Source organism: Numida meleagris, chromosome 9 (genome assembly GCF_002078875.1).
Source record: "Numida meleagris isolate 19003 breed g44 Domestic line chromosome 9, NumMel1.0, whole genome shotgun sequence".
NCBI classification, from domain to species: domain Eukaryota; kingdom Metazoa; phylum Chordata; class Aves; order Galliformes; family Numididae; genus Numida; species Numida meleagris.
Genome location: NC_034417.1, coordinates 5,688,915 through 5,713,922, shown reverse-complemented (window position 1 = coordinate 5,713,922; position 25,008 = coordinate 5,688,915). Strand labels below are relative to the sequence as shown.

Sequence of the window (25,008 nt, the reverse complement as noted above, 5' to 3'; positions counted from 1 at the left end):
TTCTGATCCCGCCGCCGCGGGCACCGCCGGGCCGGCAGCGGCGGGTCCGGGCTCGCGGCGGTTCCCCGTAGCGCGGTGCTGACGCTGCAGCTCTTGCCAGCGTTTGCCCGAAAGGCTGAGATTTGGAACCGAGGCAGCAGCCAGCGTTACCCTCGCACTGCGAAGAGCAAAGCCCTTAGAAGTGCACACGAGGAGGATCTATTTTGATAACTTCTGAGTCCACAAGTGAAGACAAATGTGGATTTGTCCGTCTGTTCCTGCTTTATATTAAGTGCATGGACCTAACAACCCTCAGGGTGTTGTTACCGAACGATACAATAAGTACCCAGCACGAGCTCTGAACCTCCGAACCAGACAGGTACTGGCAATAGCTCATTGCAACATTTAGTTTAATGCCTTTTTACTGTACACATATATTATCCTTGTGCTGGAACCGCCCCAACCAGCTGACCCCATTTGCTTTAAAACACAGGAAAATACACTGTTTTTTTCTTGGCAACATTTTGGACTCAATTATACCTGAACGCAGCCCAACCACTGAAAGATGAAGTGCTGACTGCTATTCCTTGCGCTCACAGACACACAGTTACTCGATTTCCAAGACCACGTGCAGCTACAGGCACTAAGTGAGAGATCTACTGCAGACAACCTCCTTTCCCCGCATGCTCAGCAGGCACTCGCTGCAGCAGAGTTTCCCCGGCAGTTTCAGATGCTTTGTGGCTGCAAACAGACAGCTGTAGGCAGCTGTGCGCTAAAGCTTTGCAGGGCTTTCCCACGGACAAAGAAAGGCGGCATTGTGATGCTGAGATAGAGGCAGTTAGGTACCTCCGAGACCGAGGTCTCACCTGGAGTAGGTAAATGGGTTCGGAAACCACACGATTCAATCTAGAGTGCATTCCTCCACTCCCCTGGAGCAGCACCGCGCTGGGCAGCAGGAGGCCCGTACCTGCGTTTAGGGGGGGCTGGAGCCTGTCTGGCGGCTGCAGGAAGCGGATGCTGCATGGTTCAGCCCATGGCACAATGCAGCGCATCAATCACTGCTACCTGCTAAGCCAGGTGGTGTGTGAGCAAGAGCAGTTCCGGCAGATTACAGTACTTCAGTTCTGATCTTTACCAGATTAGATGTTCTGCTTCATCTGCTCCACCAATTACACAACTGCAGTTTATTCTGGGAGAGACAATTGCGGCCAGTGGGACGAAAGTCAGGAGTTTCTTTTCAGGAGCAAAGCCCTAAGTGCTTAGGTATTAATAAATCAACTGATGCATTAATGAGCTAACTCCTACATGGAGGGACTGCTCTGCTGGAGAGTTCCTGACTCATGATATTGAGGGAAGTTTGCTTAATCCATACCAGTAAGAAATCAGCTAGCTAATTTCAGTAGCCCTCAAGGGTGGAGGACTCGTTTCTGCACTAAGGGAAGCTGAGCAGTGTGAACCCATGCACTGGCAGCCCCAGAGGCCTGTTCTGTTGGTGCTAACAGCACTCAGGAGAGCTGGAGCCCAACATTCATTCAGCATCCTGGCACATGAAAGCAGAGAGCACAAGGAGCCCTTCTGAAACACCAAGGAACATGCACTTGTCACCTTCCTCTTTCATGCTGCCGTTACTCTCATTTCCCTAATATCTCTTGTTTTCTGTTTGGCTTTCAGAATGACTGCTCCCTCCCAAGGGCTAATGCAGAGCACTATCTCTCCCCCCCACCTCCTCCCTTTGCCAATGAACAGCTCAGAGGCACACACCAATGCTTTCTCAGCAACGTAGGAGGAAGTTGTTGGGCTGCTGCAGAGGAGAGGAGCAGATCTTCCCACACAGATCTGTGCATCAGAGAGCTGACACCAGATCTGTTCTGAAGAATTGCAGAGTGAGGAGTCTCCCTTCTCATTATACTGCAGTATTATCTGAAGTCTTTCATAGTCTATGTAACAAATGTGGCTATGTACAAAAAATTAAATAAAAAACAATGTACTCAGGCTATGTCTGCCCTTATCTTAGAGATGGACACGAAGGACACTGTGGGGTGACATTATTATTCCTAACAGGGAGCAAAACATGAATGCTTGGAAGAAAACAGCACTCACATAGGGTTTAAATTGTAATCTCCAAAGGAAATGCTTCTTTAAAGCTTTCACTTGTTCCCACAAGATGTAGTGGAAAGTAATGCACTTGAGGAAGATACAGGAGAAATCCAAACCACTAAGCAAAAAAAAGGTCTGGGTGAGGACATGGATCACCCTACCTGCTCATTTGTTCAGTTTGTGGTTGAGCTACGTCTCATCTCCCAGTGTGTAGATAAGGACAGCCACCGGCTCCACTTACCCAGCAAGCTGCAAAGGTCTGGGATGCAATGAGTATAAGGGTATTTTCACTCTAAAGCTGGAGGACTTCACTGCCTACAAGTCAGTTCCTTGGCCAGCTGCATCTGAAAGAATAGCAATCTCTCTCAGTTGGTTTCACTAAAATTCTTTGGGTTACAGCAGCCTGGGAACAAAACAGCAGTGCTACTCTAAACATTCAGACTCAGTTACAGCATGAAACGGTAGGACTGGCAAACAGACAATAGGGTAGAACAAGGTTCTTTGCCCAGTGGGACTGAGCTGCTGCCTCATTAGTCATGAAGATGAATCTCACACCACGAGTGAGAACGAGTGTGCATAAAGTTCCCCCACTTGGATGAGGAAGGAGGGAATCTGAGAAAGGAGATCAGACTGTAGTAGAGCAGGAAGCTAGAATTTCCCTCCCTTGAATTGTTTCAGCTACTTATCACTTGTTTCAATACTTCTCTGCGAGCCAGTAATCGCTGCAAAGAGATCTTTCTGCTTCATTTCCTCCACTTTCACAGAGCAGGTGTCAAACATGGCAAAGAGTTAGGAATCTGCTGCCCAGTGTATGGGAGACAACGTCAGATTTGCAACAGGTCTGGCACGGGTCAGTGGCACAGTTAAGGCACAGAATGTACCTATGACCAGGGTGTGGGATGGGACATGACACCATGGACAGGAAACAAAGAAAACAAGCAAAAAATAATACTAGTAATAAAAGAACACATGGAGAAAACAGTTACCTGGTGGCCTGGGAGAAAGGCAGTGAGGTTTTACCAGTTTTCTCTTCACTCCTAGATCAAATTCCCTTTAAGAAGCAGAACTCAATACATGACAGTAAAGGAAAAAAACAGTAACTCAGTTCTTTGCTATGCTGAGCAGCAGTAAATTTTGCAATTCACACCCAGAAGCTGTGTTCAGAAAAGCTTCCATTTGTGCCCATCTGTGCCCTCCATGGCACTAGGAGGTCAGTCCTGAGAGCACTGGCAACAGACAAAAGTTGTAAAGCTTTTCAATTAGCGTGTCACATTACAGAAATGGGAGATCATGCCAGTTTGACACTTACTTTACTTCACTGGTGAGGGGGATGCCAGGAACAGCACCTCTCTGGGACCTGCAGTCCCTGGGCCAAGGTAGCACCAGCTCCTCAAGAAAGCTCCGCAGGAGCCCAGCAGAGCAAGCTAACTTCCTTGACTAACAGAAGGGACTTCCTGCTTCCTTCCCAGCACCAGGTGCCTCCCTGCGGTCACTCTGGAGGAGTTCTCCACGTTCCAGATAAGCACCAGCCACGTGTGGCTGTGTACAGGTGCACAGACCACAACCTCTGCTCTCACTGCTGTGCTACACATAAATAACCTGATACAGTTCTCTTTAGGTGGACTTTTTTTTTTTTTATCACTTCCTTTTGCTAATGACCATCTTTATTCCCTTTGAGCTAATACTACGATGTGTATGTCAAACAATGTGTCTACATGTTTCCTGTGTAAGCGTTCCTTTTAAAACAATTTATTCATAGCAGGAAATGCAATCAGGATATACAGATTTGGGTGAAGCAACAACGTGCTTTTAGAAAACATGAGAATCATACAACTGAGCAGCCATTCATGTTGGTATTTGTTTTCTTTACTGTGCAATAGCAAGACCACAGACCTACAGCACACATGGCTTTGTGTGTGCTGTGTTTTCTGGTTTACATTTATTTTCCTTTGTTGTTTCTCAGCCATAAAATTTAAATCTTTCTTTTGCTGTTTTTCCAACTACAGCGCATTCTAACATTTACAAATGGAGAGTGACTTGGCACAATGTTGGGTGCAGCCTGTGTGCCATCAGGGCAGTGTTCTCCAGCTGAGCCTATCCGCTTCAAGAGCTGGGAAATCTGTACTGCTTTCTTAAAACCTAACCTCCTCTGAGAATAGCTATGCATAGGGCTATCTACATAACTGGAGGTCTGGGCCACAATGCTGGAGCTGAGTGAGAAACCCATTCACAACCAACTGGGTATCCTGTATTAAGGGGAGAAAAGGAGCTCTGTTCAGAAACAAAGCAGCCAGGAAGCAAGCCACTGTGCTGGCAGCAGAGCCCACAGGTCCATGTCTGATAGTGATGAGGAGAAGTTGTTAGAATTCAGGTCTTGGGCCTTAGAAATAATCATGGACTTCAGCATCTTTCATGTTAGAAACTGCAGATAATCACTCACCACCAGTCTATGTCTAAGATAGCTCTGCTCCTCTGTACGCAAAGAGAGAGTTATGAAGACCTCAGAATACGATCCAGACCATCCTCTATGATCAGTGAGAAGCAGAGATCAATGAAATGCTGAGTACAAGAATGGTTGTAAACTCCCAGCTCACTCAAGATGCTCCCAAATCAGGGATCTATTGGTGGGAAATTATAAATACCTGTGCTTGTAGTGCAACCATGTAGTAGTGCTCGCCACAACAGGCGTCGTGTGGCTAGAAGCTTCCAGTAAAGCTCTGCAGCCGTGATCACCAGCTTAGAAAGTGCCATGGAGGTGGCACAGGCAGAGCCCAGCCCTGGCTCTTGCTCTGCTCCTCCTCGTGCTGGAGCTCTCCAACTGAACCTTCTGGCTTGTGTGGGAGCACCACGATGACACCGAGGAAGCTGCTCTCCAGCATGAGCTTTGACCCGTCTGGGCAGTGAATGTGAGACACACGGTCTGGACAAGTCTCTGGCACATGAGCTGCCTTTGTGAAGTTATTTGCTGATTCAGAGGTGTGAAAACTCTAAAAAACACAGTGGAAGCAATGGCATTGCTTGTGGTACTGAAACAGCATGGGCTCCTCCCGGGCCGTTATGACTCCATAAATATTGACTTTGGCAAAAGCTTCTGACAAAACTATGGGTTTTCTTTTTTTCTTTTTCCTCCCATGTGGGTTCCTTGAGCTAATTTGCTTAAGGCAACATACATGACACAAGAATAAGCCCTTTGAATAGTGATGGGAGTGCTTGGTCATGAAATGAAAAAGGCCTGCATTTTGATTGATAGTGGGGAGTTCATGCTGCTTGCTTGATTTACTCTGGATTCTTTGTCACCTCAGTACTATTCTTGCCAACACATGTCAGAGGACTATTGATTATGAGCCAAAATACAGTTTTGGAGTTTTCATTTTTTACACTTATCAGTTTGTTTCCCCCTCCATAGAAGCAACGCACTTCTACCCACAAATCATCTTCTGCAATAAATCTTCTGGGCCTGCTTCTTTTCTCACTTGCAGCAGCATGAAATTTACAGCAATATAATTTATTCAAGGAAATTATCCTATGCAGTTGATTAAGCGTAGTGTACTCTAGAGAAGTACTACTTTTCTCACTATGATGTGAATATAATTGTCTCAGAGTGCTAGCACACAAGTTCACAGCCACAACGACTATCACCCACTCAACAGCAATACCCAGTGCACCCAGCGTATGCACAGGAAAGCCATGATCCAGTGCAAAAGCAATAGGAGGCTGCAGGTGAAGACAAGTGCACTGAAGAACTGACTGTTTCCCTGCTCTGGAAGGAAAGTCAGACACTTTTTCACCTGGCAAAACACTTCAGAATAAGCACAGTGTTAAACATATTTATGTGTTTTGCTGAATTAGGCCCAAAATTCTGTTCTCTTATTCCCAGCAGAACAGGGTTTAACCCAGAGGAGATGAAGGCAGACAGCAACTGCAACTGAGAAGACAGGAGATTAAATGTGAAATAAGGCACGTAGCTGTGCTCTCCCTTGGCAAGGGTAAAAGCAGCTTGGTATACTCCAGCGATATTTCCAGGAATGCAAGAATCAAATATTTATTACTCGATTTGTACTCATAACTTCTTGCCCCTGCATCCCAGTGCACATCGCTGAACCTATATCAGACATACACATGCAGCCCAAACAAACTTCCACTTCCACTTTGGAACAGACGCTGTTTCCAGATAGCTTTTATCCTCAACGTTACCCACTCTTCTGATTTACTGATTCTTAGTAGAACTTACAATTACCTGAAAACCACTGCCACTGAGAAAAGATTTAGTATTCATACCCACTCACTGAATGTCTGACCTGGAGACCAATACCCAGAGATGCAGGCTGTGTGATAAGGCTCTGATGAGATACTCGAATGCAAGTCATTGGTAAGAGCACTCCTGTCACCGTTTTTCTTCATGCTATCTGCTGACAACGTGATGTTAAATAGTTTAACGCTTATATCAGCAATTCAATCAGGATATTAATTTGAAGCAGAAGAGAGTTGTTTACAAAAGATAAATAAAAGGCTTATGGGTGATGTAAGTGCTGAACTATGGGCTTGCTTCCCTATGCAGTGGACATGCCTAGATGTTTTTCCTCTGATTCATGAAAACAGTTGGACCGTAAGCAACCTGTGTAGTGATCTGCAGGCAAATCTTATGTCAAAACATTGGTCTATCCCCAAAACATTTTCAGCACACAAGGAACAGCATGAAACAAAACACTGTTGTTGCCCCCTCCCCTGTACCTCTCGAGCATTCATAGGTCTGCATCATCTTTCACTCTCACTGGAGGGTGTGAACCCTTGTACAGTCACGCTTTCCATTCTACACTGAGAAGAATAAAAGTACATTCGAACACTGTGTACTGTCTGAGTTATTAGGTTATTAAAGAGAGAAAAAGACACGACAGTGGAAAAAGGATGCGTGTTCAACTTCACATTCTAAAAGGAAAGGTTTTTAAGGATGAGGCATATGTCTATAGCAGCAGTTCAGGAAGCATATGCACGAGTCATCTTTTTACATAAATGGTCATGGCCAGGACTATCCAGATGCTTTGTAACACACTTCTACTCTGAAAAGTTGTATTTACAGCCAAAACCCTATGAGCGTAATGTGAACAAGATCTTACACTGTCCTTCTTAGAAAAAGGGAGTAGTTTTGGGCCCAGATATCAAGACATTCCACATAACTCATGAACACCATTCCCTCATCCACCCCTGGATAAGGATTCTTAAACCAGAGATTCCTACGTTTGTTCTTGGAAATTCTACCAGCACAGTAACTAGAAGTCCTAATACACTTGAACGTATTTTCTGTGCCAGAGATTCAGACCAGAGATTCCAGCATTTTATATCAGGAACATATAATCTTTAACTGCCTAACACGCAACAGTTAAATGGAGTCTGATTAAGCACAAGTGACAAACACTTCTTGTACAAAACAGACTTCCTTTTATTTCAGCTGGGGCTCTTAAGGGTTAGGCTGCAGTGAGTTGCTAAAATCCTGCCTTTTTTCTTTATTCAGCTTTACACACAGGTGCAAAGTAGGCTGTCAGTACAGTTTTCTTTCTGTCTTCTTACAAACGCCTCACGCAAATAACATATTACACAGCAGGAAGAATCTTTTCCCTGGGATGACATGGAATAGCTGAGGTGCCCTAGCAATGTTGTGTGACACAGTCCCTCCAGACCTACTACTTTTTTCATCTCGCTGTGTAGAGAGCCCCATGTAACTCCAGCCTGCCCCCTGCCCACGTGCAGCATATGGACAAGATGAGGGCACGAAACGTGCCCTAAAGGTGGACTCCAGTCCAGAGCTGGACTCCATGCAGATGGGGGCTGAGCCCTGCTGATAACATGTGCCTGTGCAGCAGCCAGATAAATGCCTCTTCTCTCCCTGCCCTCTAAGAAATGGATGATCTGACCTCATAAAAGCTGTTGCTTCTAAAACTTGAACCAAATTTATGTGCTACAGTAAAATAAGGAGAGAAACTAAGAGGATGGGGAGGAGAAGGAAAAGATCTTGTTTCATTTCAAGAATAACATGGGGATAAATTAGTCAGCTAGATTTCATTTGTTGCCTTTCTTTGTGCATAAGGTAAACAGAATTCAGTTCACATCAAGTAGAATGTCTGTAAGCTCCAAGCACTTTAAACCATAGATGTGAACAGGCAAGCACAACTGGAGGAGCAGATCAGGGAGGTTATGTCATCTCAGAGCAGGCGTGCTGCTAGCGCTAGTAGGTATTACATACTATAGAATGAAAGCCCCAAACTCCACTGATCTACCTTCCCATAAAAACCTAATCTTTGCAACATCAACATCTGCTCAGCAGAAGGACAAGCACACAAGTATGCATTCACAAGTATATACACAGAGTATCAGATCAGATAGTCTCTCTCAACTTGTAAAGAAATAAATATAAGTAGTTAAACAAGTACTATTTTTAGAGATGTTTGGAGAGTGAGGGCAGTACTCCTCACTATCTAAACATCTAAGTCTCAAATTCCTTAAAGTAAGCATTGCCTTTTTTTTTTTTTTTCAGGAAAAATATCTCCTTATGCACTTCAGCTGCACAGAGAAGTAAAGAAGTTTGCATGTAGCTTTGAACAGATGTGTTTATAGACACAAAAGAAGAATAACATAACCTTGGATCTACATAGCAATTCTTCTGTTTGTAGTGTTTCTGGATGTTAAGTTTACAGTTCCTGCAGTTTATTGCAGTTCTGTGGGGTTAATTAAAATCCTTCTACAAAATCAGATAAACAAGAGGGATGGGGGAGGGAAAGTGTGCATTTTATGTACTCTCTATTCATCTCAAATGAAGTCTGGCCCATGTATACAATCAAACATCTGTGAAAAGTCTGCACTTCAGCCAGGGCCATCGCTCTTTGCATTCTAGTTTTGGTAGTTGTTTCTTTTTACTTCCATTTGTTGCATGCGTTGCATGCACACTTACGCCGTTTGGGCATGCTTTTCACAAATGAAAGATAAAAGTAAGATAGTTTACATGACATTTTGTTAACACAAAAGCCAAAAAGCCTTCATTTCTTACAATGTAGACAATGTTTTGGAAACTTCTACTTCAAGATTCTGTAGGAATGGAGAAGTAACCATTCTTAGTCCAATGTAAAGTTATATTGATATAAGGACTAGTATTTAAACCATATTTACTCTCTATGTTTGTGTAGAATCTTCTAACACATGAGATGATCCAAAAGCAATGAAATCAATTAAGGAATACAACATGGATTTCAGCCAGCGGGGTCAGAGCCTTACACTGTGAGCAAGAAGCAGCTTACGTTTCACTTTTCAGCAATCCTTTTTACGGAAAGATGGGCCCACCGTTTCCTAACAGCTTATATTCCTCCTGTCCCTAAAGAACAGCAGTTTGCTTGAACCTGCCTACTTCTCCATGCATCTGTTCAGTAGATGGATGCAAAGAGCTGCAAGGAATTCTACCTGTTCTGGTCTTATTAGTTAAATTCAAGCTGTGCCCATTGGTGGCAAGAGTTCCACATCTACATTCAGTGTATATCACTGTGGTATGGTAAACACAGAGCAGAGTAAAACATCTTCACTGAAATAGCACTGGTGTGAAAGTCAGTTGTGGAGTTTATAAAGTAGGCAGTGTGTGAAAGAATAAGAAAATATTATGGTAACATAAAAGCAGCTATTTGTATAACACATTTTGGATAATTCTACCTGGAATAAAATTGTTTTTTTCTTCTCATCTATAAGAGGAGATAGTTTTTCTGAAACATTTTTAAAGATAATTTTTGATGAAGCGTTCGGCAATAAGATGTGACAATTCCCTTGACCCCACAGGAGACAATCACATTCTAAAATGACACCACAACCAGTATGAGAATCTGCCCCTGCTAGCAATCTCTGTCCCTGCACAAGTAATGGTTCAACAGTTCAGCATCTCAGATAATAAACAATAGTTTTGGTACCTACATAACTACCAAGAAGACTGCAGCAAAATAGACTTTTTATGAGTTATTAAAATAGCTCCAAGTGACTTGGTTATTTTTTTCAATATTATTATGTATTTTACTTCCACAATTTCTTGAGCAATCACTGCATCTTTTGGAACATTTTGCAGCTCAGAGCCAGAGACACGACTGGATCAACTCTCCAAATTATCTACTGCACCAAGGCACGTCGATCTTGCATACCTTATGCAGTACTTTTCCACAGCTCAACATTCATCTATTAAAAAACAGTAGAGTTACATTTATTTTTCTTCAACAAGCTTCCTTTTGGAAGTTTAACATTTTCTACTAAAATCATGGATGCAATTTCAGCTTCGTAAGAGCTAGAGAAAACCCTACATCTCTCTCTATATTACACATACTGTCTGCACAGCAAGTCAGAGCCCAAGCACAGCTTGTCAACGCAAGTACCTGGAGCCAAATCATAAACTTCACTTCAAGGTGTGGACTAGATGAAAAGATTAGAAAATGTATTACATTGTCAAGAAATCTATCAGAGGGAGAGAGAGATCTTCAATCTGAAGCAGAACTTTGCTCTGCTTCTCATGTTTCCAGGGTACTGTGCACTCGGGGCTTCCAGGTTACAGCGAGGTGCAGTTGGATGGAGTGGAAGTGTTGCTGGAGAGTGCTGGCTCTGCACAGCTGACATTTTTGACACAGTCATAGAAATGTTCTGCAGGAGAAATCCAGAGTCAGCTACAATGGTGGTTTTCTTCCTCCTCACACAAACTCTTACAGTTCCTTGGTAGGTGCAAGGAATATGAAGCTGTTCAGTTTGGGCACTGTATTTTGGATGAGACAATCCCATGCATACTCTGATACCTAGAGAATTTCCTGAGAGATTATGAAACAATTAATTGGCCAGAGATCCAGCCCTGGGCGCGTGCTGGAGGAAGGCTAACTTTTTTCCTTCGCCATATCTGAATAGAGCTGGATAGAAAAGCAGTTTTCTTCCCCCTAAGGGAAAGCTGATATCTTTGAGATTGAGTTTTCCAAATAAGAGTTTTGCATACAATGCATATGTCTGGTGTTGGTTTTGCTTGTTTGTTTGTTTTACGTATTTCTTGTTTTCTCACTTCTGTTTCACAATTTCCTAGAGGAAGGAGTAATGTGGAGGAAAGGCTGGGGAAGGAAGAGAGAATGAAAGCAATCCTCCAATCCCATCAATTTTCAAGTTTCCTTTTTTTTTTTTTTTAAACTGTTTCTTAATAGGAGAAAAGATGGAAATATGCAAGTGTGAAAACTGTTTTTTCTTAACTGCTACAACAATGCAGATGTAACAAAGAAGGATATCAAGATCCAAAGTGTAAAGTAAAATCCATCAAAGTCACAAAATGCAAATAATTACAGAGTTTTTGGAATTCCAAGATTAACGTTAGCACAAGGTTAAACCAAGCTCCAAAAGAACTGTAGCAGCAGGAGGAAGAAAACTTAACAAGAACATTTAATAACATGAAAAATAATGAGAACTTTTCAACTTTGCTGATACCAGATGGAAATATTTTGGTGGAAAGGGAAAAAAAAATCAACACAATTTAGAAATCCTTCTGCTTCATAATCACAGTAGACTGATGCAGCAAGTAGTGCAATGTCATAAGGGATTAGAAGTTCATGCAAGGAAAGAGCGACGGAATTACAATGTTCTGAAATAAAACTTGAAACAGAAGAATTAAATGGAATTTGTGACAGAAATGTTTCTAGAAAACATTGTTGGGGAAAAAAATATTTTGAAATGCACAACATTGTCTTTTAGACTCATTTCAGAAACACTGACAACATTCAATGCCTAAAAGAAGATGAAAAATTACTTCTGTGGTCATTAGTGCAAAAAAATAAGTGGAAAACACAAGGTGAGGAAATAAGTGAAACCAGATGCAGGCAGTTTCATGGTAGGCACAAGGACTTGTAAGTTCTTCTAATCAGATTAATTCTGATTTATATTGGTTTAGCTTGGGCAGCAATATCAAGTTACCTTAAAAAGCTCAATTGTAAGAAGTGCTAAAATCCCTATTGTTAAAAACTGAGAATATTGAACTTGAATTGCTAAAAAGGTTTGATACCTCCCTCAGAAAAATCCTAGTATCTTGCAAAATTAGCTGTCTTGGAGATTCATAAAATGTTTTCAAACATGCTAAGATGCAGCCCTTTTATACCTAGTGGTAAACAGAGTTCAATACGACTACTGCTGAGAGATCAGGATATGAAACCAAGGGCTATTGATTTAGGTCATAAAAGGGGTGTTAGGCTGCTGGCTTCTGCATGTATTCTGTGAGGCACAGAGAAAAAATCTGCTTCTTTAATAAAACTGCAGCTAATCTTTGATAGATGTTATATTTTTAAGTGATGTTGAATGATAACAAGGAAATTATTGGTATGATCTATGATATACACGTAAGGACCTCCTGCGCTGCCCACTTGATTTTTCTGTCAGAAGCTTCTGCACCTTGTTGAATTCTGCATCTTAGTATTATTTGCATTGTTCCAGATTAGCTGAAGATTAATTAAATCCTTTATTGCAGCAGTGATTTGTCTGTTGAGATCATCTTTTTAGCTAGGAGGTATATGTAAAAGGCATTTATCTTGGGTCTGCTCTGTGTACGTGCTGTTCAGCGGAGAGTATTGCCTAAACATTCAGAAAACAACCACAAAAACAAACTTCGATTGTTCTTCATCAAGTTCCACAAGTCACCCAGCCCATCTGTGGAGTACAGGTATTTGAAGACCCTACCTGCTCCTGCTGCAGCAAGACAGGTCTTTGACAGGTCTTTTTACTTCACCACGTTTTTAACCCTCCCTTGGAAATATTTCCCTACAGGGAATCCAAAAGCACTTTAGATGCTCTCTCTTCTGCTCTGTTTTTTCTAGTATCCTGGCCTGTGGGGCCATCGGAATCACTAGGAGGGGTGTCAGCTCATTTTGGGGGAAATTCTCCATGCTGTTCTAAAGAACAGTTAAGACCTATCACATACATGGCTATCAGTAACATTTATAAACACAAAAAATACAGCATTTTAAATCTTTATGGCAATGCACAGGGTTGTGAGAAGACCATGTTGACACTAAGTGTTCTCACACTTCTCTTCATGGCAAGATAACAAGGCCAGGAATATTTATCAGAGTGTTGTTTTTTTTCTGTTGAGCAAGACAAGGACTGAAAGCGACATGAGGTGGGGTGAGATGGAAGACTAGTCTGTAAACTAAGCAAAATATAAAGGATTCTGCTACTCCCTTCTGTAACAAAAAAGGCTTCAAATATGTCTATTCTATTGCAGACTTTCACACTTGTCTACACCATTTTGTTTGGCTGAAAGCATACAGCAGTGTGTCATGGGAAAGAGGAGCACTTACAAAGCCCAGCTGTAGTGTAACAAGGTGAGTCATGATCCAGATACATACTGCTGACAATCACACACTGCTCTTCAGAAATACCAGAACACTGAGAAGTAGATGAGAACTGCAGCCCCCTAAGTGCTGAAGAATAGATTAAACAGCAAGTCAATCAACAGTATGTGGCAGAAGAGAGCTGTATCATCTTCCTCCCCTACTACATTTCCCATGGACACATTTTCATCCAAGGTCTGATGCTACCTAGAAAGCCTCTGCTAGCTCATCTTGAATAACTCCACCCAGCTTGAAATGGGGAAAAAAAGAATTCCCAGATGTTGAAACCTTTCCAGGATGGCAACATTAACTATTGCTGAAGCAGTGCCCATTTCTTTCTGCTATGTTCCTTTATGTCTTTTTAAACATCTACTCTCTCATAAGGGCAAATACTCAGAGAAAAATAAAATACATGCATCCATATTTAAAGGTACATACACACACTATTCCTGATCTTGTCATTACTGCAATCCCTTTAGCTTTGGAAAAAGGGATCCTTGACATGCTTTATCACAAAAAGCTGATTAGATAGATCCAGGCTGTTTGGTTGTTTATACAGTAAATTGCTGCAACGCTTCCATCTACTATGGTATATTGCCAGTGCTGGCCCACAGAGTGAATATGGGCGCCAACTCTAGCTCACTCACTTTCCTTTCTCTGTATTTACTCAAATAATTATTCCTTTACCTTCCTGTTCTCCCTGTGATTGTGGGTGCTCATTCCCAGAAGTACAGAAATGATAATTCTTGCTATAACTCTTGCTCTTTTGCAGCGCTGTCATTTTTTTTTTGTTTGGTGGGTTTGGTTTTTTGTTCTGCTTTGTTGGTTTTTGTCTGGTGGTGGTTGGTTGTTGGTTTTTTTTTTGTTTATTCTTTTATTAATTTAAAAGGAAAAAAATGCTTTGTCAGTAACTATATTTCAACAGGTTTGTTTCCAACTCCAATGCTGTTTTTGGTGACAGTATGCTGCTTTAGCAGTCTATAATTTGCTCATTCAATTCCTAATCAAGGATGACAGAAAACATTTCCAATCAAAGGAGAAGCATGCCATGCCATCTAATAGCAGATATGGAGCTTGTTGTCCAGTCACACAGTTCTAATGAGACTTTCGAAGGTATTGGCCAAGTATGAACACTACCCATTTGTCATGCACTGAGAGTTGTTACTAGAGTTACAATGTGTGAAGATAATGCTGACCAAAAATAGCATGGACTTAATGTTCAAGCCAAAAAGCCTTTCTCAAGTCCCATTATACAAAAAAAAAATCATTTCAAGATTATTTTATAACAACCTACACTCTGAATGTGGCCTGATAAGATTGATATATATTTTGCAACATTCCCGAAAAGCAATATGTTAGAGGAGCATAAGCCACCAAGCTGTCTCTTGGTACCACAACAGGCTCACAACAAAAGTCACTGACACTGATACTGGTAAAAAGAGGCCATTCCTCAGGTCACGTGACTTGCTTTAATACTGCAAATACTAAGTTTCAAAGAACAGCCCTAACCTTTTCATTTTGCCTGTAAAACTACCCCACATTTTAGGCTGACTCTTTTCTTCATCTTCAACAGATGTTAAATTCACATTCAAATTCACCTCCTTCCAGGAATTTGTCTAGATGTCATTAAACAAAGGAGAGAATTTTGTCACAGCTGGACTTTGTAAGCATTAGCTGTGGACAGCAAAAAGAAATAATGACTCCAAAGCTTATGTGCAGACATTCTGGCACCTAAATACAGGCTAAACTACTTCAACACTGTTTTTGCAATCTCACTATATTTCTTATAGTTAATTGAAATGGCTATAATTCTCTTAATCTCTTTAAATTTATGAGCGCTTTTCTCTCTAGTGTCTTCACTTGTGTCTGTATTTTTAAATCATCACAGAATTCTACTTCAAAAATAGGTTGAGTGAACAACTCCAAAGACATCAGGAATCTTGTAATCACAGAATCACAAAGATACTAACGGCAGGGACTGCAGGGGCTTCTCTTTCTCCTGCCCCACAGCACGATCAGATCCACCTGACAGATGCTGATTACAACAGTTCTTAAAATCCAAACTGACAAAGACTTCACGCTCCCCCAGCTGAACATTATCCCTAATTAGGCATTAGCCAAAACTAAGCAGAATCTATCTTATTGCAATTCAAGCTCTTTATTTCTTTTCCTATCAAGATGGGAAGCTTTTGTTCCCTCTCAGAGAATTTAGATTTTTGAGAAAGCACCTTTGCTACTGGACAATGAAGGAAACACATTTAGGCCTTCTGGGAGCTCCTAAATATTGGTTTATTACCAAACGTATTCAGCATAGCTCTTTCTAAACTTAGTATTCAGTAGTGACCAAATATGAACGACATACTTGATCACAAGCACACTAGAATTTTAGAAGTGACACAGTGACTCTTTTCATTCTATGACATCAAGAAATTAATAATTTCTAGCATGTTCTTATTTTGGCTTCCTCATGTTCCTTTTGCACAAGCCAGAACAGCACTTTGTGTGATAGCATTGCAAGGATGCTGGGAGCAGCTAGAACACTTAAGAGCAGGAGAAGCTGCAAACAAGTATTTTCGTTTACCTTCTCCTCTTTCAATATTGGCCAGTAGAAGCAGGATAGAGCAGTCATGGACACCAGGGAATCTTGTGCCCATCAGAGTACAAAAAAAAAAAGTTTGTGGAGAGCATTAGTATCTAATTGCTTTGGCATACTTTGCAACAGCAACTTAACATACATGAGGGAACGATGACAAATACATACTCGCATAGTTTTCACTTCTAATCTTGCTATACTATGGTTTATGATGCATGTGATTCTAGGAATGTTAATGGGTTTCAAGCCTTCCAAGAACCTAAGCAGCAAGGAATCCTCGCCCTGACTGCAATTCAACCCATCAGATGACAGCCCTCTGACAATAACGTCCTCTTACCGTATCTGTGAGCGTGTACACCACGCAAGGAGTAAAGCTGTTCTCCAACTCTCAGCGTTGACACAAGTTCAAGTCAGATATCATATTCTTCAACTCTCTAAAACATACAGTCTTTGGCCTCCCTTTCACTCTAGCATGAGCAAACAGATTATTTTTCTAGAAGAATCCTTACAAAAATTAAAAATCAATTGCACTCAAATGCTGGTGCTTGGAAATTAATGTGAGTTTCCAAACAGCAGAGCTAACCTGCAATCCTTATTGATACATTTTTAAAAGCTGAGCATCTGTATCTTACTGCTCTGATACTCTGTGAGACTTTAGTCCGATTTAGTAAAATGAATAATACTGACCTGAAAAACAAAGAATAAATACTTTGTAGAGTTTAAGGAAATCCTGTTCAAAGGAAGACGCTTTGTAAAGACAAACATTCTGATATTAAGGTCTTTCAGTACGAACTGGCAGAGTACAGAATGGGCTGGTAATTACATGTCTCTAAGGCAAGGGTGTCCAATCCTTTGGCTTGCCTGAGCCGCACTGAATGACAAGGAATTGTCCTGGGCTGCATTAAAAATATATAATATACTTAATGTATAAGTAACAAAACTTTTATATAATTTTTTAATTAAAACAAAAAAAAGAGGGCAACAAAAACAAATCTAGTGGGTTGGACACGTATACACTAAATACTAAGACAAGGAAGAACTTCTTTACTGTAAGAGTGACAGAGCACTGGAAGAATCTGCCCAGACAGGCTGTGGAGTCTCCTTCTCTGGAGATATTCAAAATCCACCCGGACAATTTCCTGTGCAACCTACTGTAGGGATCCTGCTTTAGCAGGGGGTTGGACTCAATGATCCCTAGAGGTCCCTTCCAACAGCTATGAGTCTGTAATTCTGTAAATAAATATTTGCTATAAGCACTAAATTCAGGGGAGTTTGAGTAGGAATGAAGATTTGTATGCAACACTAATAGAAATACCATTCCCTCGTGCTTCAGATGGGATTTTGAAATACAGAAATGACTACGCTCAAACCAGACTGTGGTCCTTTCAGAGCTGCTATGGTTCTTCCTCCCACTGTGCCCAGCAATAGTGCTTCAGAGAAAAGTCCAAAATTCCACAGTTCTTTTAGCCTGACATCCAACAATGACAAGTTTTACTGGTTTATTATTTTAATGCTCAGGCATCAAAAAAAGAAGAAAACAACTGCAAAATACTGCTTCCTAGTCTGCTGGAATGCTTTGTCTGCGTGTTATGGAAGAGGTAAAAGGAAAAACAGATAGGCTTTTTCAAAGCACACATCTCAAAGGCACCAGTCAGGACTCCTTGCATCTCTTCAGCAGAAACCAGCCTGCTTTCCTCTCACATATGTCTTTCTGGGACTCAAAGCCACTTTGTTCCCCTTCCATTTCTGTTTCCTAGTAAGACAAAGTTGTGGCTACAGCACAGTTCACTCTCAAAACAGCCCCTTTAGTTAAACAGCTATGAGGGCTGCTCCAAAAGTAATGTCTCCTATTTTATTACATTGGCCCACAACATCAGAGGCAGATGGCAGTGGAGGTTGAACTTTCCCCACCCGTATTCCATTACATTTTATTGTCACATGACAGATGGCAGCAGAGGGGCAGTCTGACAAAATGAATCTGACATGGAAGCGCATAGGAAGCAAAAGTGTGGAATTGAATTCCTCCATGAGGAAAAAATGGCACCCATTGACATCATCAATGCTTCGGTGAAAGTTAGTGGAGACCAAGTAGTGGATACGAGCACAGTGAGGCGGTGGGTGCTGCGTTTCAGCAGTGGCAACAGTTGGTCACCTCCACTGGTGCAGATTGCTATGAGCGCGGCATGCATGCTCTTGTTCATTGCTGGAAAAAATGCATAGCTAGTGGTGGTGCCACCTATGTTGAAAAAGAGTGTTCTGTAGCTGAGAATTTATCAAACTGTGATACTGTGCTCATTGTATCTGTTGTAGCTTCCACAAAAACAAATAGGAGGCATTTTCAGACAGACCTATGTACAAAGTTTGTTTGCTTCTCTGACCACTGCTTCACATTGAGCAGATAAGTATACTGAGCCATTAAAAAATACACTTGGTCCTTTTCCTAAGCTTTATAGACAAGTTACAGCTGACTGGCTAACATTAGTCCTCCTAATGCATGTACGTGAAAAACATTCCATCTGTCACTGTGGTATCCGAGCCTGTGACTCGGATAAGGTATGGAAGACCTTTCTACTGAGGTCTTCCATACCTTTCTCTACTGCTAGCCATTTCACAAAGCATTTCTAAAGCCTATATGCTAAATGTCAACTCCCCATCCATTGATTTCTTCACAACGCCCATAGAAACCGAGTTCACAATAGCCATTAGTACTAGTCCTGAACATCTGTTATCCAATTCACTGCCAGCTGCCTTCATCCTGTAACCTAGCTCTTCGTTTCTCAAACCATGTGGCATTTATGAAAAATAACATGTACTACTGAGGTCTGCATTCAAGTTGTTAAAAAAAAAAAACCCTACCTCCATTCCTGACAAATTCAGAACTTAAAGGAAGTTCCAACATGATTTTAACACCTGAGAAAAATAAATTTCGTTTCTGCAACAGGTGTAGGGGCAATCACTCCCTCTCAGCAGCTGCTTCACTGGTTCCCTGTTAGGCAACAGGGCTATGAAGTGGCTTTACAGACACTTCTACACTTGTCCTGCTTTACTCCTTTGATTTAAGGTGTTTTTCTTCATGGTATTTTTTCTCTACCCTAGTTTACAGTATTGTAAGGTTGAGAGTGCAGAACAGCACACAAGTACAAGCTAACTACAGAACATGCCAGATCAATGCCAAAATGGTTCTGAACAGACCGTCCTTGTGTATGCTGGCAGCTAACCCACATTCACCTCTGATTCAGCTGCAGTGCTGCTGACACTTAATATCAGTAAGAGATAATTTTCTGAGCAGAGACTGTTTTTTTCCTTGCCAGATATTAAGCTTATGTCATTCATCAATACCGATCAAAGTCACATTGCCATGGAACTTTTTGGAATAATTTCCACTGGAAGGTATTCTGCCTCTCACTGTTCAACAGTTTGATAAGAAGAGAATGGAAGAGAACGAAGCAGAAGGCCAGATTTCTGAATAGCATAAACTTTGTATTTCTATTGATGGCACTGATGTGGCCTATGCAAGATCACGGAGCACACTTTAAATTCACATTTTTCCTTTCATTTATGTGGTGTGTTGTGGTCGTCTTCATGTTAACATGATATGAAAACCCCCCTGAAATTAGAAGACAAAACTCTGCAAGCACACACACCTTCTGAAAATTTGTACTCAGACAAGAGCTAACCTGCATTCACACCCAAATATCATTTTATATCATACTGTTTGGCATGAGCCCCGATTATTGTTCTGGGTGTGATCAGAACAAATATTAAACAACAACAATAAAAAAAACAGATTCTGTTCTGAACTAAATGAAGCTAGTTATTTTCTGCACCCCACATATTATATATCAGCAAGTCAGGGTCCAATAACTGGCAGTTATTTGGCAGAAGCAGCCATTTCTAGTGTTAGTTATAATTCTCATTCAAATGTAGGTTTCTGGTTTCAGCAAGCTATATCCTAAAGCTAGCATCAGCATATTCCTTTCAGCATTTACAGGAAAGCCCTACAATTCTCCCATCTTCAATACGATATATTTGTCTTGCCTTCTAACTTACCATTCACCTACACACCTGTGAATGAACAGAAATCCAGAGATCTGCATCTAGATCCTTTACAAGTTTTCTAAGATCAACATATGTGTAAGGACTCAGTACCCAATCCCGTAAATGTTTCAAGAAGATCTCTTCCAGCTGATGTACAGATATACTGGTTTCTGTCCTTCTCCATAGTTTCACTCTACTAGAGAAACAATTTTTCCTCAGGTATACACTAAGGAAGAGGGTGCATGTATCTGCTTAGTTGATGAAACTGTCATGGAAAGAATCCAATTGGCAAAGACAAACTTTCCAAGACAGAGATATCTGTTCCTTAACAACTGGACTTCAGTTACCAGACATTCTCTTCAGATGTTTCAGACCCATAAAGAATCAGTAAAAAAGCAACAGAATCAGACATTCTATATTAGTTTAAGTTTCTGGAGAATTTATAAAAATTAGGAGTACCAGTGGTGTAACATCAGCTCCTAGGAGCCTTGAGAAAGACAATCAAGACCCATAATACCAGACTGGTAACAAATGAAAAATGAAAAACACAGTCCCTGAAAGCTGATAGACTAGCTCAGCAAATTAAAAGCAGCCACAGACAGGCTATTCTTTCTTATTTTAAATCTAGGAAAATTTAGCACAAAAGCTTAACCGTCCACATAGCTCTCCAGAAGGCAAACCTGAGTGCCTTGATGAGCGCTATAACCAATCATAGAATCACAGAATTGCTCAGGTTGGAAAAGACCTTCAAGATCATCAAGTCCAACCACAAACCAACCATACTACTCTAACAACCCACTGCTAAATCATGTCCCTGAGCACCACGTCCAAACGGTTTTTAAACACATTCAGGGGTGGTGACTCAACCACCTCCCTGGGGAGCCTGTTCCAGTGCTTAACAACCCTTTCTGTAAAGAAGTTTTTCCTGATATCCAACCTAAACCTCCCCTGGTGCAGCTTGAGGCCATTTCCCCTTGTCCTCTCACCAGTGAGAAGAGACCAGCCCCGCTCTCACTGCAATCACCTTTCAGGTATTTGAAGAGAGCAATGAGGTCTCCCCTCAGCCTCCTCTTCCCCAGACTAAACAGCCCCAGTTCCTTTAGTCTCTCCTCGTAGGGCATATTCTCCAAGCCCTTCACCAGCCTTGTTGCCCTTCTTTGGATCTGCTCCAGCACCTCCATGTCCTTTCTGTATTGACGCACCCAAAACTGAATGCAGTACTCGAGGTGGGGCCTCACCAATGCTGAGTACAGGAGCAGAATGACTTCCCTCGTCCTGCTCACCACCTCATTCCTGATCCAAGCCAGGATGCCATTGGCCTTCTTGGCCACCTGGGCACACTGCTGGCTCACATTCAGCCAACTGTCCATCAGCACACCAAGGTCCCTTTCTGTCAGGCAGCTTTCCAGCCACTTCTGCCCAAGCCTGTAGGGATGCCGAGACCAAAGTGCAGGACCTGACACTTGGCCCTATTGAAACTCATACAGTTTACCCTGGCCCATTGATCCAGTCTATCCACGTCCCTCTGTAAAGCCTTTCTACCCTTCAGCAGATCAACACTCCCTCCCATCTTGACATCATCTGCGAACCTACTAAGGGCGCACCCAATCTCCTCATCAAGATCATTGATAAAGATGTTGAATAGAAGCACCTCCAGTACTGAGCCCTGGGGGACACCGCTTGTGACTGGCTGCCAACTGGATTTAACTCCATTGACCAATCATCATCCCTTTCCAAGTTTGTTGGCTTTTTTTTTTATAAAAAAAACAAACAAACCAACCAGAGAGCACAAAGCATTCTGTGATTTTATTTTTCCTTTACTCCAAGACAATTTATTACTTCCCTTTGGAAAGGAAAGAGGCTCTGCGAAGGCCCCGGACCACCTCTGTCCCAAACACAACAGTTTAGACTCAGAAGGCAAAGGAGTGATTCAGGGACAGCTTTTATAACTGCTGAAATACAGCTATTTCCTAAGATTCTGAAGCTGCCTGTTTTAACATCAGATTCGAAGTCTGTACCCCCAAATACATACAAAGTGTTTTGGTTTCTTTTGGGGGGGAAAGGAAGGGAAGGAGCATATTTCAAACCAAGCATTGAATCACATATTCAATTCACCACAACATTGAATTATTTTCCTCTGTTTTTCAGTGTGAAAAAAAGGAAGCTGATTTTCAGATTTTACAGTCTGACAGAGGTATTCCCCTCACCCCCTGCCTCGTAGCTTTTTAGTGGAGGATTTGCAGGTGTGTTCACACCACAGTTCCTTGGAGCCTTACATTTCCTGTTAATGAACTGAGTTTCTGCCCTGGGAGAAGACATTCTCTAATAGAGAAACTTTCTAAAGAATCCCATATGTTTCTAAGATCAGTCCTGTGATACTAGAAGGAAAACCTGTAGACAAGCATCCTATGACTAGAGTAATTATTAACTCCGTATCTTTTCTCCTATTAGATTCTGAACAGGTTTAAATGATATTTTGAAAAATACTATCTGACTAAGAACTTCTAAGGTGTTTAGTTTGCTGTGGTGATGATTTCAGCAGAATCAGATCAGCTCAAGCAAAGATAAGCTTGCATCTGAAATGAGTATATTGCTGCATCCGAAAACTTTCATAAGGTGTTTTTATTAGAAAGTATGTCAAACTTGTCCTGTGCTTCAGTACTTGGTTCAAGGAAAACACTGACTGAGAGTTTTAAAGAGACCACTGCCTTGCAAGAGCATGAAGCCTACGTTATCACTGGGAGACTTATAACCAGAAAACCTGAAGCCTGTTCAAGCTTTGAGCTTGATCTAGATTTTCCTCCTCTTACAAAGCTTTCTCTCTTCAGCACATAGCATTGTATGAGGCAAACCTACCATGACAGATTGAGAAAAAAAAAAAAATCAGCAAGCACTGATGTTAGAACACACATAGAGATTGAAGGAATGCCAAGTTCACTTCCTTATCCAAATTTGTCACAGCTGCTTGGATATTTTCAACTACAGTGACAACAATAATAAAAAATCATGGTGAAATTAATTAAATTGAGTTACTAATTACTGAGACACTTTAAAAATCCACTGGTGGTAGATAAGTAAAAGTTATTTCAAGGGGAAGGCATGAAGGAAGAACTTCTGTTGCAAGATAAACAAATAGTTTTGAATTGCTTAACCTCTTTTTTTTTTTTTTAGCATTAGCTAAAAAAAAGTCTTGAAACTAATCACCTAGGAGGACTAATAAGAAGGGCTTAAAGAAAACATAATTGGGAATCTAATTCTCCTCCTCCTGAAAACACAATAATTTAGAGGTGTCAGGAGTTCATTTAGTTCAACACCTGTTCAAAGCATTATTCACTTGGATACTGGATCCAGTTGCTCAGGGAACCTGTTGCTGAGTCAACAGAATAAAAACAGTATCCACCAGTAAAAATGAATTAGTTCAATTGAGTCCTAGGAATAAGCTTAATTCAAGGAAGTACCTTCCATTTTGCTATTATACTTGAACTAGTGATTCCCTAGAATGGAAATAATATCTTTATCTAGCTGATTCAGACTAAGAAGCATGAGGAAAATTCTTTCAGATACTATTCTTAAATGATTAACTTGTTTCACTGAGTATTACCACATTTTTGTGAGTTGTACTAGCAGTACCAAATATTATCTCTCTAAAAGATCACCAAGAAGAATTCTATGTGAGGAAACGCCTGCTTTAATACAGATGAACATTTGAAAATTATTAATAAAAGTGTTAAGTACAGTGTAAGGTTGGTGTACAGGATGAGACAAAATACTTAACTCTTCTCCCATCTTGGCTACACAATTAGTGTGTGATCTTGAACAAGAAGCTTAAGCATTTAAAAGCAATCACTAAGTTTGGACTTCAATAATCTAAATACTGTGAAACTTCAGATGCAGGACAACTGGCATGGTAGGAGATGCGCAGACTGTTGAAGTCACCTAACAGACAAGCCACAAATACCTCATGAATATATCTTCTGGAATGCCTCATATTAATACCTTCAGTATTTAGAAAAGTTGGTGTATTCATAGCAGCTTACTCTTGACTTACAGTCTCCACCCACACACTTCACAAGTACCTTTAAAATACCAATATTGAAAGTACAAATTCCACCCTTACGTGAGATTGGAAACAGCTCTCACATCTGTATATAGCAAGATTCTCTAAATACAAGAAAAAAAGCATTAATGTTCTTTACCTTCTTGTGTATTGCTTACTGGAGAATGCCAAATTCAGGTAACTCTTTTTGCCTCTCTTTATTTCATCTCTGATGCTGGTCCAGCCTTTGTCCTGTCTGAAGCAACAAGAGTAGTAGTTGCAACACGATTCTTGGCATCAGGAACAACTGTCACTACCTAAGAGAAAAAACAATCTACTACCTAGTGCCACGAAAAATGCTTTGTGAATTTTTAGCAGGTACCTGAACTACTGCTTGGCTCTGAGCAGTACAATGTTTTGCTGAAAAAAGAAATATTTAACTAAATTTTTAATTACACGTAAGTTTCCACATTATTTATTTTCCATTTCAATGGTTCTTATTGAGATTAATGCTCTGAGTCATATTTCATCTCTAACAGCTGGAACACGCAAGCCCTTCCAAGGAAGAGTTCCAAAAGTTTACTGATGTTTTGCTCCCATGTGTTCATAATCTGCCTTTAGCCCTGCTCTTGGATGTCTTCCTCCTGAGCAGAATCAAGATTTTCAGAGAACCTGCCATGGCCTAGGCAGCAGTTAGAAAAATCACACAGACGTGCATTCTGTTGAACAAAACGTTCCAAGCATAAAAAAGAAAACATGATTTTTACTCCTCACTACCCCCACTCCAGTAAAAAATCTCAAGTTTTATAAGACAGCAGAACTTATAAAAATACATGGAAAAGACATTAATACTCTACTATTAAACACACTAGTGTCTGTGCACATATATTAATGCTTTTAAG

General features: G+C 41.0%; 1 protein-coding gene and 1 long non-coding RNA gene across 4 annotated transcripts in view; one reads left to right on the top strand and one right to left on the bottom strand.

Annotated features, from left to right (window-relative positions):
- THSD4 (thrombospondin type 1 domain containing 4) overlaps positions 1-24,359 on the bottom strand; it is a 296,831-nt gene extending 272,472 nt beyond the window's left edge. Inside the window, exon 1 of one of the 3 annotated variants that reach the window (XM_021407464.1) lies at positions 24,267-24,359. The gene's annotated coding sequence lies outside the window, so the exon portion shown is untranslated. Of the gene's footprint in view, positions 1-845; positions 864-3,385; positions 3,497-24,266 lie in introns of those variants that run through there. The other 2 variants (XM_021407463.1, XM_021407462.1) reach the window with 2 other exon arrangements.
- LOC110403775 lies at positions 7-1,971 on the top strand. The gene is made up of 2 exons (XR_002441826.1): positions 7-358; positions 1,651-1,971. It is a non-coding gene; the product is annotated as an uncharacterized LOC110403775 (long non-coding RNA).